Raw genomic sequence first — 14628 nt, forward strand, 5'->3', positions numbered from 1 at the left:
CTTGTGAAGAAGGGCATCAAGTGATTAAATTGGGTATCCCTTACGTTGCATCAATACAATGAGCTCAGGGGCAATGCAGTTGCCAGTCAAATTTAAATTCTTTGAAATCTTTCTTGAACAGCTAGAGCTTTTGAAGTGAACGCGCACGCGAGATGAGCTCCTGCCCATGAAGGGGAACCCAAAAGTGTAATTTTTTTTTACGTGAGGCCCAAGGGGCACTTAACAAGGACGCGTGCCGATAGGCGCGCCTACTAAATATTGTTCTAAATACTAAATATCGTACTAAATACTAAATATCGCGTACTAAGTATCGTACTAAATAGCGTACTAAATATCAATTGAACAAGAAGCGTACTTGTGCAAATGTTATGTCGGCTCGATGCGTTGCCTCTTGTTGAGCTGCTGTCGCTTTCTACATCGGTTTTGCGATGGCAGATGTCAAACAGCAACGTGTGTGTATCACGTTTTCTTCTCTGTAGAAAGTGTTTTAATTTTAAGGACCTTGTTAATTTTAACTCTGTGCAGCAAGTTAGGGCAGTCAACCACCATTTTGCATGTTTAAATGCTCGAACGGTCGTGGGACGATGTTGGAAGAAAAGCTACAATCTGTGCAGTTCACGAGAGAGGCTGGTGCACCCACGACAACGCTCGCGCCCTCGCAACGCTGAGCACGCAGCACATCGTGACAAAAATAGGATCACGACGCTATGCCTCCCCCATTCTACTCATCGTACATCATGCCTCCTGCGGTTCATCTCCAAAAGTGAAGCGAGAATCCAAAGAAAAGCGTTTTATCTGTGGAAGAGATAAAACGGAGAACGACAGAAGCGCTGTGGTTATGAGTTTGCAAGAGTTTCAGGACAGCGTTCTACTACGGCGGTGGCTGCATATGGCACCGCTGAGCGCGGTCGCACGGGCCTTATCTTGAAAGCGATCTGCGACGAGCGCAGAGTGTAGGTGGGTCGAGGGCTCATAGCTTCGCGTGCCCTGTGTTCTCGCCGCTTAGTTCGCGCTGAAGCGAGCGGCAGCGCGAAGGTCGATTCGCTCGCTACTGCTGCCGCTCTTCTTCGCGCTAGTGTTCTGACAGCGAGTGTCCGCGCTCATCGAGTGAGACGTGTTTCGTTTGCCTGTGCACGGGTGACACCATGGTTGTTAATTTAGTTAGTAAGCGAATGTTTACAAGTGTATACGGCGGATAACACTTCTATCCTTACTTCTTAAAGCCGTCTAGTAATTTGCTATCGCAATCGATGCTTCACCTTTCGGGCAACTACGACTTTATTGAAAGGTGGTTGCTCAGGAGAAGTCCATCCCACTTGCTAAGTACAGCCGTTGGACCCTTTGAAATAAAATACAGTCCGTGTTTTACGATAAATCATTAACTATGCCCGATAAGACGCTTTCAAAATACGTGACGTCACAAATGCCTAGTGCGGGAACTTCGAAGTGGCGTCGCATTACCGAGTTTCGCTTTTGCGTCTTCTCTGGCTTAGCACGTCGCTCCTCATGGTATAACTGGTGTTTTTTAGTATTGTAAAGGAATAATTGACAGGTAAAAGTGATACTGTTTTTTTTATTTACTGTTCCTTTAGGATACAGGCACGCTGATACTCTGGATGTCAGAGGTCAGTAAAAGTTTCCGGTTGATAAGTACACGCTCGCGTAGTCACGAGAGAGAGAGAGAGAAAAAACGGGAGTTGCTGTCACGAGTGGCGAAGCGGAAACAGAGGTGAACAAATGAAATAAAGATGGGGAAACAAATAAAACGGAAATCGAAGCAGCAGTGTGGAGGGCGAGAGTGAGGGGAGGGGTAGTGTCTGCGCGCACAGTGCAGAATATGAAGAAGAGTCAACGTTGCGGAAATCTAGGATTGAAGAATAAGGCGCAGGTACGAAGGTATATGAGAACTCTCAAACGCGGCACATATTGAATCAGAAGCAAAACTGATGCGCAGGCACATCTCATACTTCAGCACGAAGACATATGGCACCTATACAGACGACAGGCGCTCCAAGCACGGAAATCCGGGAGCGCGACAGGCAACGGCAACCGGCGAGGTTTCTCGAGACGGTCATCGATCGCTGTGTCTTTTGCTGTTGTGTGCCGTAGCATTCATGATCGGGAAGCGAAAATCCCGCGACGATGGGCGAATATTGGGGAAGGGTGCTTTTCACGTTCAAAAAACAAACGGACTATATACCAGTAAGGACAAAAAAATGCACGTAAGTATGAGAGCAGAAGTGAAAATAGATCTGGCAGTGTGAAGAAGAAGAAGAAGAAGAAAAAGAAGAAGAAGATGAACCGACCGACCGACCGACCGACCGACCAAACAAACAAACAAACAAACAAACAAACAAACAAACAAACAAACAAACAAACAAACAAACAAACAAACAAACAAACAAACAAACAAACAAACAAACAAACAAACAAACAAACAAACAAACAAACAAACAAACAAACAACGACTCGACATATTATAGCAAGTGCAGCGTGAATTGGTACCTTAGTTCCAATATCCACTATTTGTCGGAGTTACTTTTCTGTGAAAATGAATAGGAGAGGTTGCTAGCAAATTCTAAGGATTCCATCTTTTTCACGATAATCGGCATACGCGTACAGATCCCATTACTTTCTGTGACCTAACACAGTCCGTTTTTTTTTTCAAACTTTCCCATCCATCAAGGACTAAGGCTCTCTGTACGCGAATGCAGGCATTTCTGAGTAATTCAACAAATTATCACAGAAAGCCAAACGCTATGAAAACGCTGAATATGTGCGCGTGGTTCAAGTCGCTCAAAATCCTTCTCTTGGTCTAACGTAACTACACCACCACGCGCAGACAGCGACATCTTATAGGCTGTGACGTGATGAGTTCTAAGAGACAAACTGTGTATCTCTCTTACAGGTACCGAGGAAGCCTGATGATGAGAATTTAGGAGGCTGATTATATGCCCCTAAGCACCGAGTGGTGATGGTGGCGATGAATTTGTAATGAACATTAGGAAGCCTGATAGGCCCGCTATTCTACAGGTCAAACAGAGGAACCGTCGAGCTTCGGAATGAACACAATTTGGCCATCTCGAAACCTTTACCAAATAATGCCACTCTGAAAGCACCTGCGGCTAACCACGGGGGATAATGCCCGATGCTCTTGTTTCATACGTGCCCTTTCGAGACGTGTTTCAACGTGCGGCCTTCGTGCTTGCTCTTCGAAAGTTTTTGGCTCCATAAATTAAAACACAAAAACCAATCATTGCTATGTAACATATATTCAAGGAAGTCCTAGAAACATTTTATTGACTAACACATATCTCTTAAACAAAGAATCCTATTTCTGAAAACAACTTTTAAAAATTGCAATTTCATTCAAAATTTGAACATCTGAAAGACGAATGTTGTGCTGCTCTGAATAGGCAACGGAAGCGTTACGACATCTAGAGGGGCATCTGTTTTTCTCTCAAAATCATTAAAGGAGAGCAAAGATATTGCGCTTACCGCTGCTCCATTCTTACTAAAATTTTGCTGCAAGATAGTGCTTCATGGTCCCAATCGTTCAATACATTGCTTGGCATAGTTACACGCATGACGTTTAAGAAAAAAAAAAATGCGAGGCTAATTCCGTATCTGGGGAAGCTAGCTGCTGCGAAGGCGGCGCTGGCATAAACTTCTGTCGCCATCTGTCGGCAGCTGCTAAAAGCAGCAGTTCCAGGAGGGTTGCCGTGTGTTCCAGCAGAGCTGGGAACAGGCGGTTGCTTGAGGCGGCTCATCGTATACAGAACGTTGTTTAAGTAGCACACTTAAATGCACCAAATGTCGTGCCCGAGACTCAGCAGTAGTGAACATTCCTCTTAGGGACGGGTTCAAAATGATAACAGAAGAGCGAGCGGCAAGGTTTTTCATTATTGACACTTGTATCGATTTTCCTTCTTCGTGGCACAGTAACTGCAATCATTATTGGTAGAATCACCTTTTCACAAAGAAGAGAAAGCAAGGAGTAAAAGAAAAAGAAAGATGGAAAGAGTATGCTTTAATTCACGGCCACCCGAAGAAAGCTCCCATAAGGAGAGCGCGAATGATTATTAAAATTTTTGTAACGTGCGGCCTCTAGAGAAGGGCTCGATCTAGACCAGCCACCAGAGGCGACCCGGGTGCTCCATTAGAACGCCTGCTGTTTCCATCAGGACTCTCGACATGCAAATGTCACCCTTCACAAGGACATGATGAAGTTTATTTCACTTGGAGCTATAATTGCAGAAATTCCATGTTTTTGAATTAACCTGTAAGTAAGAGGTTTGCAGTGGAACCAATGTCATGCTCGGGTACGACATTGCACGTGTTGTTAAACTTGCGCAACTGTTCACACTGTTGCACAAATAATGCGCCCTGTTTTTAGTCAGAGTAAAACAGCTGTAAGATCTATTCCAACGGCAATTCTGCAGACTGGAGAGCTTTGGTGATGCGTGGAGCGTGTCAGTATTGATATGCGTTAAACGTAACCACTGAAATGACAATAAAAAAAGAAAGAAAGCGAGAAAAGATAAACTGGAAGTTGGTCTAAAATGTAACTGTGCGTTTTTTAAAAGCGGATGTTTCTTGTAATGGTGCCACGAACCTCGCTGCCGCGATGACCCTGGAGCCGCAAGAGTCTTGCTGTGACAACCGTAGCTGATACAATTGTTTCAGAAAAAAAAAAACGAAAGTCAAAGAACGCAGAATGTAAACAAAAAATCGGAACATTGTGCAGCACGCGCATTTTCTTCAAGAATCAGTAATGTCTTAGAGGTACTAAATCTGATTATTGTAACTTCATCACGGCGCCATACTTGTGGAATCAATTCATTTTTTCAACATATTCGCATATTCGTGTTTTCATAATCAATTTCCTTACCGTGTTCTCGTGGATCCTGCATGTTCGCTCGTGCAGGCTGTGTTTCTCAAGAAAGAGCGACAACTTTTGTACTTCAGTGTAAACATTCAATTACTGTGTACTGCTCAGAAGCATTTGTTTTTACTGTATGCAAACTTTAGAACTGTTGCCACTGACGCGTTTTCCATATTCCATGTTTGAAACTTTTACTTCCAGCACATCCCTGAATAAGGCGAACCGGAATAGCCGGCCCTATCTAAGAGGCACCAAAATATTCTTTGAATACAGTTATAAATAATGACAAGAAAAGCAATACCTTACTTCAACACACCCTGTTTTGCGATTCCGCCATCCCGCCTCTTTCTTAGAAAGACATTAGACATAAAGATCGAGCGAGCGGGGACGTAAGCCCTCCGAACAAATAAATACCTATCTTCACGCTCAAAGACACACATATCCACGGTAGCATCAGGGCCGCTCTATAGCTTAGACTCATTAGCAAAGTTGAGGCGACCCCGGGGCTCTAGCTTTACTCTTGTTGCATGGTACCGCAGAACGAGTTAGCTGCACTAATGATTTAGAGGAGAGGGATACACAAAAGAAATCATACTGTCGCCTAGACTGCAGCTGCCTCCTCTGTAAGGCAGAACTCGAGAAGCCTTCGAACAGAAAGGGTCCAGCAGGCAAGGCGGCTTTCGGACGTCAATTACCGATGTTGCGAGGCTGCAAAAGAAGTTGCACAGAGAGTGGCGGAAAAGAAACTTGTAGGGTGGAAAGTGTACACCCACATAATGCTCAAGGAAGACGAGGGATACTGAAGGAGAGAAAGGGGCCAGGATAAAGAGAGAGAGAGAGAAAGAGAGAGAGAGTTAAAGGCTGCTCCGCTGCTAGGAACAATGGCCCAGCTCTCGGAGCAACAAAAGGTCCGGAAATGCCCCGATGCTGCTCTTCATCTTCCGTCTGCGCGGTTACGTCCAAAGGCATGGTCTGTTTTTTATACGTCCCAAGTAAACAGAGACAACAGATCTGACAAATTAGCGTGAAGAGGAAACTGAGGTAAAAAGAACGAGAACAATCAGAAGAAGTAGTGGTAAAGGCGGAACCGAGTTCGTAAAGAGCTATAGACCACCACATATGAGAGAACGACTTCGTGTTAGATTCAGCAGACAAAAAAGAAGAAAAAAAAAAAACAGAAGAAACTGCGAGACAAGAGAATCTATGAAAGCTGTGGGCGGTACTTTGCCGGCATTTCTCCGCAGTGCTGTGGCACCCCCATTTTCATCCAGTGTGTTGTGGGTCTAAATGAGAACCTGCTCCAGAAAAGAAGATACGATTTTTCTTTCTATTTATAACGTTTACAAAAAAAAACATGAATAACTAGAGCTAGAAGCCGCATTTATGTTTTCCAGCGAGAGACTAGCAATGAAACACCGATGACGTTGACAAATATACGCATATTGCAAGTTCAGTCACCGCAGTCCGATCTCTATTCTTTCCAGCCAACTTCGGATCCACGCAAGCTTAGGAGCAGTGCCGGAAGCGAGTTTTGCTATTGACATGGTGAGAATAAAGGAGTAATGCGCCCTTCGTTCTGTTATGTAGAGCACGGCGTTTTATGTGTTGCGCTCAGTAATTGTTCTCAATATTGCTTGTCAAGAACGTTAACAGCCAGAGCCAAGACGGGGGCGTCAATTCCGAGAAGTGCCTTCGGAGACCCTTTTCTCTTTGCCCGCTCAGGAACTGTGCGTATTTGTTTCCTTTCAGCCGCTGCTTTGAGAACTTTGAATTCCCGTTTAGCTTTCGCGACGGTCGTATTGGGCTCATACCTAAGCCTCCACTCCAGAGGAATAGAGTCCACTTACGCTTCTCAACGTTGATTACACCTTCACAGCTGTCATCAGCCGACGCTTGGAAAGTCTGATGCCTTCCTTATAGGAAGCCATCAGGCATGCTCAGTCCTTGGCAGAGGACTCAGTCTCTCGTTTGTTACGCGTGGCATAATGAAATACATGGTGAACAGGTCAACACGTGGTCTCTTAGTCTCACTAGATCAAGGAAAGGCATTCGATCGCCTTGAACACAGCTACATGTTTAGTGTTCTGATCTCGTTCGGCTTTTCGTCTAAGGCCCATTCATATATACGAAGTACATTGTTCCTTGATGATCGTGAAAGTGCACCATTGCCCGTTACTCTTGGTGTTCGTCATTGGTGACTATATCCCCAGTACTCTTTGTGCTCAGCCTTGAGCCATTTCTGCGCTCAGTAGTGAGAGACCCTTACGTATGCGGTCTCCCACTGCCTGGTAGCGGTGTTTTGAAGGTGACAGCCTTCGCCGATGACATCACATTATATCTCAGGAATGCAGACAGCTTATCCCGTAGCCTTCGAATTTTCACTGAGTACGGAAATCTTTCAGGTGCTGCGCTAAATTTCTAAAAATGCCGTTAGCTGTTCATTGGTTCACCACAGACACGCCTAAGTGCCCTTTTCCGTCTTCAAAAGAGCGATTCTCTTCGTATTTTAGGCCTTGATTACACCTATGACGGCATATCAGATTCTGTGTGGCTCTCAATTTTTGAATATATAGGGCGAAATATTGAAAATGTTCAAGGGTATGATTTACTCCTTTTGGAAAAAAGGTACTTAGCACAGTCTGTATTTTGCTGCCCAGTGTGGTACGTTTGTCACGTTGTACAGCCACCATTACGGTTTACTACGTCCTTGCAGACTCTTCTTGGTTCCTTCATCTGGTCGGGCAGTACAAAACTCGTCTGCCGCACGGCGCTTCGTCAACCACGCTCTCGCGGTAGGTTCGCGTTCCCATCCGCGTCTGGCCGCTGCCGGCTGCTTGCTCTGCGATTTCTGCTCCGCCTGTTACAGCGTTATGAGTGTCTTGCGCGTGAACCCGCCTGCTATTTCCTTGGCACAAAATTTCGTTACATGTTACCGGGCGTGCACTTAAATCGCGCACCACAAGTGTTAAACGTACCTACATTTTACTATACGGCCGTGGCATTTCGTCGCCACATAACGCAGGTATGTCCTGATGTAGACGTTCTCGAAAACCGTGTGGTAGACACTACGTCAGCCTTACTACTTCCTCTAGTTCTCCCAGCGCGCCTCACACGTTCCAACAATGTGTCGTTGGATGCGATAACGGCGTTATTTCTGCCTGGCCAACTACGCGACTTCATGTGGCGTCTAGGCTGGCAAGTGCTTCCAATTCTTAACTGGCTAGAGCGATGGGGCGTTGTCGCAACTTTGCTGTGTCACAATTGCCGCTTTCAAGAATCCAGTAAACATCTGCTGCTGCAATGTGCCGTAGCCAGGATATTTTGGAGGGCCATGCCTACTGGTTTGCGTGGCCTTGGAGTTCACCGCTTTATTACATCTCGTCGCTGCTCACGTGGCGGCTTTGCGCTACGTTTAATTGCTGCGGGGGCCTTCTGTCTATGGCATAACCGGTGCGAGGCCGTCGCCGCGCTCTGTTTCCACTTCTGGGGAGGCTATACGTTGAGCTACTGTCGTTCCTGTCAGAGGAGTTGTTCGTCCTTGGAGAGGAAGAGTTCCTTCGACAGTGGTCAAGCCGTTTCCTGTCGGTGGTTGATGGACGCGTACGGCTTAATTTTTGACCAGCCAGGTTCTTGTAGCCAGGCCATCAGACAGACAGACAATGAACTTTATTTGATCCTGAGGAGCTTCAGCGGAGGCCCCTATCGGGGACCCGCGGAAGCCGCTGGCCGCGTCCAAGTCGGGGCAGGAATACCGTAATGTTCCACCCTTTCTCGGGCCCTCTGGATTGCCTCTAGTTGTGTCTGGAGCGATGGGCTCCGGAGTGCCTCTTCCCAGTCGGCTTCGCTGGAGAGAGGGCCGTTAGGTAACGCGGGGCACTGCCAGAGCATGTGTGCTAAGGAACAATAGGTCTCATTACAATCCGGACAGCTTGAATCGACGTCTGTGTAGATACGGCTGAGAAAGCCCAGCGAAGGGAATCAGAAGTATTGTGTTTAATGCACATAGAATGTAGGCGCCCGTGATTTTTGTGTGTACGTGCTCTCGTATACATGATACATCTCATGCACATCACTTCAAAATTGTGTAAACTGTCTCTGTCACATCATCATTGTACATAACCACTGTGTACACTGTCTATATGGAACATCATTTTATACATATGACATTTAGTTTATGTGCAACTGTGCCTTTGCGTGGGTCTATGTGTTTATATGTTGGTGAGGCAGGACTCGGACAGTACTTTGAAAACGCGCCTTGTATACAAGCTTCGTTCTTTATATGTTATCGTCCTGGTGGAACTGTGCCGTGATCGTAACTCAGTGTTCGTATCATCTCTTGTCGAAATAAACTTTTTCTAAACACACACGACCACGCAAATGCACACATCCAAAGCGAATAGTTACATAAGTTTGTGAAAAATGCAACGCAAACATTCAACTTCGGTGAATCCTGGGAGCAAGCACAGAGATGAAGAGGTTTCGCGCAAAGTGCGTGATAATCTTATCCTTCTCGCATCGTAGAAAGTCAAAAATAATGCGGTGGTTTCTTAAACACCCCCTCATGCTATGTGTTTATCCGCTTATCTCAATCGCCACCAGTCTTGTTCCGCGTCCATTCCCTTTTACCCTTGCCTCAGCGCAAAGTAGGTGGCTAGAGGAATATACCTCAGGCCGGGCTCCCTGCCTTTCTTATCATTAGGCTTTTTTTTCTCTCTCTCTCGAAGGATACAAGTGTATAGCGGTACTCTACCGTGGTCAGTACAATTACACACTAGGACTACTTTATCGGGCTACATTTATGTCGTCCCCCATGCAGACTCTCGCTCTGACCATCGATGTCTGGCACATATGTCATCGACAACTCTCCAGCGACCAGCTACTATCTGCACCTCAAGACTGAACTCATCTTTCATCAGCCACATTGGGAAGAGCCGCGGTGGCCGCAGTGGCGCAGGAGTGTCGCACACAAACTGAATTAGTAAAAAATGCTCGTTTATTGTAGCTGTTTTCACTGAAGTAGTAACAATAGTCAGCACTGGAATGAATGCTGAACTACCAGTAAGTAACGAACTGCACTTCAGGTCCTGTATTCTCATCAGCAAGAGTTTTTGGACCAGCTACATCAGCAAAATAAAAAAAAACCTTCGAGCAGCTTCATAACGCGGGATTGCTTCAATACTGAAGCTTGGCCCACGCTACCAAAGCTACAGCTGACATCACAGCCGAATCCACAAGCTGGATGCTCTTAATCCAGCGCTTGCAGGTCTCGAGTAAGCCCCATGACTCAGTCACAGCCTACTATTCGCGCAACGACCACTGGCCCTTGGGTCATCCAAGATGGCTTCAACACGCATCACCAGCTGTGGGACTTTGGTGTCAAGGCGCTTCGCTGCGCACAAAGTGGTCACTTCCTTCCTCTTTTCCTCTTTCTATTCCCCCTTTTCCTTACCCCCTGTGTAGGGTAGCCAATCGGCCGCTGGCCTGGTTGATCTCCGTGCCTTTCCTCTCTTTCCTATCTCTCTCTCTCTCTCTGCCTCTAGCGTTGCAATGGTCAAACACGCGCACTTATACGCTGCATACAACCTGCATGCCGAAATGTAGTGGCTAGTTTCAGCCGACTTACCAAAACTGCTAAGGCAAAAAAAAAAAATTGTTGCGGTATTATTGGTTTCCATACCTTTGTCCCCGACTGTACATCAGCATAGGGCAGTAAGTTGGTAGTGGGGAACCCAGTAATAAAGTTTGTATTTTGGGGCTTCTTGACAATTTTTTACTGTTTGAAGCGGACAACGGGCAAAACTTGACAGAATTCCAACATACCGGGACATCTGACATCTACAAATGTCACAGAGCACTGTGCCCTCATGTCAAATGGTGGCAGTCGCAACACCTTATATAATCGAATACGGGGAAGGCCTGTCCTCTCGGTAATTACCGTTGCATAAGAAGGAAAAGGGGGCAATATTCTAAGAACGTGGGGAAGGTAGAAGTACTTTAAAACCTTTGATTCCTGGTGATGCGACAAGATTTATTTCCATGTAAGTGTTAAGAGAACGGCCTTCTGCGGTTCCTGAAGTCTTGCATTTTTTCTTACAATGCAGCTAAAATCCTACACATCTTGTTAATTTATACATCATAGGCACTCGAAGTTGTTCACATTTTCACAAGAGGCTTCTGAAGAACACATCTAGAGAAGTTCTTTTGAAAGTGACTCTTTTGAGGAAATGAAAAATAGCTTGCTCGAGACGTAGCAGAGACGTAACATACGGGCGCCAACTTCCAACTCAATTTGAAAGTTAGCACCCGTATGTGTCGTTTGTGTCTCACTTCGTCCTCACCTGCTTAGCGCCGTAACCTTCGTCAATTTGCTTAATTACTAAACACACACCAGTTTTCACAAAGTACAATGATAAAACGACAGGAAGCAACAATAAAATATATAAAGAACGAGATAGATTGTATAACTACATATTCGTGAAGTCAGCGATGAAAAAAAAATAACGGTGACTAGCCACGGGACTGTTCTAGAGTCCGATGTAAATATCGTGAAGAGGCCGTTACGCAAACAGAGCCAAACAACGATGGACGTCTACGCAGAACCTTTAACGTAGGGCTTTCGCCGGAGAAGGAAAGGAAACGCACGACGAGCCTCTTTACAGAAACCAGGGTATTCAGGCGTGAATGGCGAAAAGCCTCGGCCGTGACCAGAGTTCAAATCAGACGAGGGACACACGCCTTGTCCTGTCGCCTTTCTTGTGTACGTTGTACTGCGCTAAACGAAGTATTTATGGATCCGCATTAACTAGCCCGCCAACGCATTGTGCTAAACACTTTACCTAGCGGACAAAGATGACGACGATTCTAGCAAACCAGAGGAGCACTCAGCACGTTTCAAAATGTGTTTATCAACGGTTGTTGTACAGGGGAACGCGAGGCGAACGGAAGGTTGACCCGTATGTGCTTTAGTTTATGGACGTTTTTTTTTTTATTGATATGATATAAGGAGATGTTGGCGCACAATTTAAGGCGCCGGCTACTCCTCATCTCTTGAGTGGTTCCATCACACATCGTACAGGGTTCAAGGTTACATATCAAATAGTCTTTTCACACAAGCACCAGGACTTATCACGCAGCGTTTCCACAGGAAGACTATGACGTAAGGAACACATGGTACACACGATATACAATGTAAATGTCTCCACACTTATGTAGATGAAAGTCTCAAAAGAACAAAAGATATTGTCGCCTAATAACACATTGTCTAGTCAGCGAGTGGTACATACATCGTGTAAATGCATTATCACATACAGTCACAACAGAACAGTCAACATAACATAATTCACAAACAGATGGATATATACAGTGGCAATGAAATGAAGAGAACAATGAAAGCGTTAATAACTTCCAGCAATGCCGCTGTCTTCAAGAAAACTTTTTAGTGCTTTTAAAGCACTCTTCTGCAAGGCCGTTGTTGGCCAAGGGCCCAAAATTTTCCTTAAACTGAAAGGTCTGCGATCTAATTTAATTAGCGCTGATTTAAGTCGGCTTCTTGGTGTGTCGTGATGTGGGCAATCTAGAAGGAGGTGATATATATCTTCGTCTACAAATCCACAATTACATTCGGGGGTTTCCGCCCGGCCAATTCTGTGTAAGAAATGCTTTGTGTAGGCAGTGCCTAGCCTTAATCGATGAATAAGGGTTTCCATAGTTCTATCTAATGACAATGAAAATTTGAATTCAATATATGGATCAATATGGTATAAGTCCGAGCTCTTAGAATTCTGGTCAAACCAAGTGTTTCTAGACATTTTGAGAGACATTGTCCTTATAATGCAGCGTAATTCATCCTTTGATATTGGGAGCGGAGATGTATCATCTTTGAGGTGTGCTTGTCGTGCTGCTTCATCGGCTGCTGTGTTGCCAGGGATGTCACAATGCCCTGGTATCCACTGGAATGCTATTGCATGTTTCGCTTCGCTTGCCTTTGTGAGGTTTTTAAGTATTTCATATATTATACTGTCACTGAATGTTTTCCCCTTTGTGTTGCAGAGTGATGTTAGAGCCGCCTGTGAATCACTGAAAATTACCCATTTTTGCGCATCTCTTACTGACAATATAAATTTTATCGCACCTAGGATTGCGAACAGTTCAGCCGTTGTAGACGAAGTCGCACGAGTTAACTTAAATGATTCTTGGTTGTTGAGGTGTGGTATAATGAATGATGAAGTTGAAGAGGTTGCTGTACTGGAGCCATCTGTATAGATGTGTGTGTATCCTGAATACCGCATATATATCTGCTACAGCGCTAGTTGTTGAGCAGCTCGAATGAACATGTCTCTTTTGCTGAATATCCCATCTACTGACAATTCGATTTTTGGAACTGTAAGCAGCCATGGAGGATATTCGATGTCTGAGTTCCAAAATTCATTTTCTGGCAATATGTGAAGATTTTCTTGAATTTCTATATGAACATAACTTCTATCTCGTTTCATTATGTCTAGAGCCAATGGGTGGTTTTTATGCTGGGTTTGAAGACGGAAGTAATGCCGGCATGTTTCTGTAGTTCGCATAACTGGAAATGGTGATTGGCGAGCCTCAGCTATTACAAGAGAACTAGAAGTCGCTCGTGGAACTCCTAGACATAGGCGTAGTCCTCTAGCTAAAAGTCTTTGAAGTCGCTCTTCTGAAGTGTGGGAAAGTCCGTGTAAGATGGGCGCGGAATACGCAACTTTTTGTCGTATTAATGCGTTGTAAACAGTCAGCATGGACGATACTGATCCGCCCCATGATGTGCCTGCAAGTCTGCGAAGTACAGTCACTACGGCATTGACCTCGTTTTCGAGTTTCTTTATGTGGGGTGCCCAGGATAGCTGCCTATCAAGTATGATGCCTAGAAATCGATGCTGTGTGACAATCATTAGAGGGTGTCCTTCCAGATTAAGAGTGAAATTTTTTAACTGCCTTCGAGTGAAGGGCAATACAGCAGTCTTTGCGTGTGATAGTACCATTCCTCTCTCTCTCAAAAATTTGTTGATTATATTTATGCCGTCTTGCAATGCCATTTGAAGTAGTTGAGCATTAGACCCAGATGTCCAAATACATACATCATCTGCATACAGTGAAAATTTTAACTGTGATGGCAGCCTTCTTGGTAAATCAGCCATGACGCAGTTAAAAAGGAAGGGGCTGAGTACGCTTCCCTGTGGTACTCCCTGTTTGACAACATGTTCAGCACTCTTTCCTTCACCCGTCTGAACAAAGATTTTGCGGCCTGATAGAAATTCAGAAATCCATCGCAAGGACCTGCCAGACAGACCAAGACGTTGTTGTGGCTTTATTGGTTTATCAGAATAAAATGCCGTCAGCAGTTAACGTCTTGATCTTTAGCCAAAGACTACAGTTATAGATTTATGCACTCCTGCACAGGCAAAGAAGTTTTGTGCATTGTGTTTCCAATAGTGCACTATGAACATAGAAAAGGAAATTCTCTAAATTAAGCAAGGTCGTGTGATATAGTAGTCAAAATTGGAGAATTCGTCCAAGAAATGACACATGGCTATTTCCCACGAAATGCGCAATTCCTCCCTAAGAGCGATGGTTGAGATCTGGTCACAGCTGCTTTTTATTCGTTGATCTGAAAATAAAAACAGGCGCCTTTGTCCCTCAATGCTAGCCATGACTGTGCCTTTTCCTTCGATTAAAATGGCACTATAGCCAAAAAGGAACAAACAAAAAAATGGCTG

This window comes from Dermacentor albipictus, chromosome 5 (assembly GCF_038994185.2).
Source record: "Dermacentor albipictus isolate Rhodes 1998 colony chromosome 5, USDA_Dalb.pri_finalv2, whole genome shotgun sequence".
NCBI classification, from domain to species: domain Eukaryota; kingdom Metazoa; phylum Arthropoda; class Arachnida; order Ixodida; family Ixodidae; genus Dermacentor; species Dermacentor albipictus.